The sequence below is a fragment of the Protopterus annectens genome, chromosome 2.part0 (assembly GCF_019279795.1).
Source record: "Protopterus annectens isolate FY-2018-M chromosome 2.part0, PAN1.0, whole genome shotgun sequence".
NCBI classification, from domain to species: domain Eukaryota; kingdom Metazoa; phylum Chordata; order Ceratodontiformes; family Protopteridae; genus Protopterus; species Protopterus annectens.
In genome coordinates, this window is record NC_056728.1 from 699,876,166 (window position 1) to 699,881,165 (window position 5,000).

Consider the following 5,000-nt stretch of genomic DNA (forward strand, 5'->3'; position numbering starts at 1 on the left):
AGTACCAGCACAATACTGTTGCACAAATGGGTTGATAGACATGGGACACCCTCTGAGTTCTGGCAAGTGTGTGTATGTGTGCATGTGTTTATATATGTAGGGTATAGCATTCTGAGGCCACATACTCCTATTACAATACATATTGCCACACAGTATTAGGGATAGTGATGTTGCTGCCCATAGGAGAGGCATGACAATGCTTCACCCTACTATGCCTGTGGCATGTGCATTAGATGCAGATCCCTGTAGTAGCACTCTTGGGATGGACAAGGGGTTGTATTGCAGTCCTGGTCAATGTGTGATGGTGGGTATGTCAGAGTGTCATCATGGGTTCCAGTGTGTACAGTATCCACAGTGGAGTGTGGGCCCTGGGTATACTGTCATTACACCATTGCACCCCCTGTACATGTCCCATGTACCACTGTATGGTGACCACTTTGTCACCATCAACCATACAGGTAACTGATAACACTATCCAGCCTAGTTATGCATGTGATGTGTGAAACCTACCTGTAACACATTGGACACACTGCCAAGGTAGTTAGCACTGATAGGCCCATGTCTCTCGGATGTTTGCCTAGCTGTTATGTGTTTGTCAATGTGTATATTGATGGCATTTCACACTATGTATTGTCCATATGCAACCATTACATCCCCATTACCATACTGTACATGCATGGGGATGTTCTGCAAGTAACATGTAACCTGGAACACACCTCATCCTAAAAGCTGTGTGGTGTGTACAATTAAAGCCACATACATCAGTAGGTAGGGGTCTAGTCCCAGTGTTGCCAAGTAAGAGTGTGTGTGTATGTGGAGGGATCTACTTCAGGTTGCAGAATATGCATGTCCCAGGGGATCATCTGTCCAAGAACTGCATGGCATATGCTACTCTCCCCTAATGATGACATATGTCCATGTCCGCTGGAACCAGGTCCCTCCTGGGACTGGCCAGAGCCACATGCATGTGGCCTGCTGTGGTGTGGTGTGGACAGTGCCCCATGCAGTGCTGGGGCTGGTACTGCCACTACAGGAGTGGCTTGCTGTCCTAGCACGTGCACATCAACCTCCAGATGTTGGTTTTGCTGGCCTACATCCAAGTGGCCGTCACACCACTCCCACCACATGCTCTAGCACAGACAATCCATAGTCAGGGAGGCCCACCATCTCACCCCACAGTCTATCCATGACTTATGTATAATAACGGAGGGCACCTGCAAGATCATGGATGTTGTCACAGCTGAAAAAGCAGCCCTCTGCAGCCTCAGACCCTGTGTACTGTTCCATACATGCCTGCACCTCCATGACAGCCTGAAACATGCGCCTGGTGGTACCAGATGTGGCACATCTGTCAGGAGCTTGATGATCATCAGCCCCCCATGAGCACCCCTGTACATCTGCTTATGTGGTACCCTTCTGGGCATCCAGCTATGGATGCTGTGTCCAGACACAGCAGCCATAGATACCACACTGTCCTGTGCACTGCTACCAACCGCCAACTGTCCCTCTGTTATGGCCACTGGTGATGGAGTATCTATAGGCACTGTGACTGTGTGTGGGGATGGGGTGGATAAAAGGTGTATGTCAAACAATGGCATAGTTTTGGCCTTTGACAGCCCCGCCTGTGCCTCAACACACCTGTCATCATTTTCAGTGTCTGTATGGGCACCAACATCAGATTGCATGCAGGAGGGAACCTGACCCACCTCGCCACCTGTGAGGAGAAAACAAGAAATGCACTTTAAGACCTGTACACCATTGCTTAACAGTACACACACACACACACACACACACACACACACACACACACACACACACACACACACACACACACACACACACACATCCTGGCATTCCACCATAATGCCTACCGACTGTCCCAAATTTATTCTCTTAAGTTCCCCATCCTGCATCACACTTGGAAATCTATACTCATTAATACCAATCATTAACGTATCTTTCTTCTAATTGCCTAGACAAGTGATCACAAAACATGACTCTTTGACTTGATTGGAGTCAGTTTTACAAGGACTCACTGCTGTCATCCAGTGTTCACTCTGGGTTTGTCCAGACATTGTGAGCATGGCCCCCATAGGTTAAGGGCTACTACAGTCACTCAATAATGTCACGCACTGGAGTGTCATATGTAACTATTGCTCAGTAGATGCAAGATCTGTTGCTCTATTAACTTATTATGTGGACAACAGTAATATTTGGATACACTCACTGGTGTTGTCTAGTAATTCTCCAATGCATCTGTAGTGCTGCATACATGGGTATTCTTTCACCTTTCTGCTGATTGCAATTTTAACAATATACCTGGTGTCTATTTTCCCTCCCAATGCATGTTCCATGCTACGGATCTTATTATACTATCAGCTGTCCTGAGATTACATATCAGACAAGTATTCCTGGTGTCTCATTTGTCAGTCCATGTCCATGTACTGCACGATTCCAAAGGGAAGTCGAGATGTATGAAAAAACCTCACAATCACACATGTGCATACATGGTCACAAACACACACACACACACACACACACACACACACACACACACACACACACACACACACACACACACACACACACACACATCCTACATGCATCAACCCCCCCTCCACTCCACCAGATTGCACTTACAGACAAAATAAACCCCCAACCCCACACACACTTACAGGTGAGGTTGCATGAAGATATTATGCACAGACCTCCCATTACCCATCTGTCAACATGCATAACATATGGTACTCAACAGTATGCAGTGCAGCTATAGTCAATCCATGCTAGCAACAATATACATGTGTGTGATGCATGGGTTGTGTTAGTAGGTGATGCCCCTTCCCCTGGAAAACACTGCACGCATGTACACAGTATTGCTGTGCATCTGTTCAGCACCCTGCCATGTTCTGTGCACCATCCTCACAGGTGTCCACACCATTGCTTAATGTGTATTACTGTGTCAGTTATGTCTGCTCTGCTGCTCACAGCCCCTATGTGTTTGTCCAACACATACCTGGGATGATATGTAGACAGATGTCATTTGTGGATGCCTGATGTCTGATTTACAGATGTCATCATCAGCAGTGCATGTATGACCAATGTGATAAAATTAGACTGACAACTGTCAAACCTTACCATGGCTATGGGGAGTGTACACACCCTTATTGATATGACACCCTCTTCCTTGATATGCCATGGGACCAAATTACTGCATATGTTAACATTAGATGAGCCTGATATGTGACATATGTCCTGTACAATCAAATGCAGTGTCAAACAAATGTGTTAGTTGTGCTGATGCTGATTGAGATGCATACACTTCGTGGGTGCATATGTGTACACGCACTTATCATGATGGTTTGTTGCACCTACTGTTATATGTACTACAGCAGTCACTATTCCTGGCGGGGGTATACTAGCATGGGCCATCTGCATTTGCCAGTATATGGTCAGTCTGCCTTACACATGTCCCCCAACTCTGCATGATTGCAAGGTCAACTCATGTACACATTCCTTAGAGTTCACACACTGCCATCACTATTGCTGTGGAGTCAGGTTATGTCTGCCATAGTTCCTGACCCTGACTGTGTGCAGATACAGCCATTTGTAGTATCCTTTATATATATATATATATATATATATATATATATATATATATAAACAAGCACACACACACACACACACACACACACACACACACACACACATATATATATATATATATATATATATATTTACATATACATATACATATACATATATATATATATATATATATATATATATATATATATATATATATATATATATATATGGGGTGTATTCAGATATCAGGTCCACACTCTCTAACTCTCCTTCCTGCACAGCTGCACTGTTCTGCCTTGCTACAACACAGACAGGTGCCACATGTGGACACAGCCTAACATTAGGGGGTATATATATGGACAGATTTCAGGTAAGCCTATTACACACCTATGGCATTTCTGAATGCTACCTTATTGTCCTGCAAGTGGTGGGCTCTGGAACCCATGTGTCCATCATAACGGCATTACTTCCACCACCAGCTACTGGCCACACTGATATACATGTCTTGCATTACACAACACACACTATTATGTAAGCATCTTGTCAGTCAGTGCTGATCTGCACAGTTGACAGGTATGGCCCACTGCCCACAGGGACAGACACTATTGCCCATAGCAGTTGTTCAGCTGGATATCATTACAACACATGATGGCACAAATAAATCATTCCACATCATCTATCCAATTATTATGAACCAAGTACTACTTTCAGTTACATGCATATATACTCCACACACCTGTTGTGGGAATGATGCCTCTTCTGGATAGTTTGCTGTGTGGATGGCTGGATGGATTTTTTTTCTTTTTTTTATGTTTGTTTTTTTTTTTTTTTGGCTTTCACTCTCTCTCTCTCTATCTTGGTCTCTCTCCACTAAATGGATTGAACTGCTTTGAATAGATTTCAGCATGGATTTTGTAGGTGATGCACATGATCAGGTGATGGCTTCTGCACCAGTCAGTGTCCACCACTTGCTAACTGCATGCAGCATGCTGTGTAGTACTTCCAGTTACCACTGTCATGGCAACCCACTGCTATAAATCCCTACATCATGTGGGCGTGGTCCCTTTACCTTTCCTGTATGGAGCAAATCCTTCCTGTGTGTGGCCAGCAGTGTTACAGACAGCAGGCAGCAATACCTCTTACAAGAGGACTTGCAGACTCAGGCAGCTACATATTTGTATAAGGTTGCAGACCTACAGACAGTGTGAGTAGTGTTGCTATATGCATTGTATAGCACCAGTGTTACAGGGTTTGTGTGTACATACTAGTTTAACATGGAATGCAGTCTGTCTGCATAGCTCTCAACTGTGGGCCTACCCACATGATGGCCAGTGGTGTGCCTGTTATGTTTTGTCTGTCCACCACACAGGTCTTGTGTCAGATAAATCACTGGCATTGTGTGTGTTGAGTGGTAT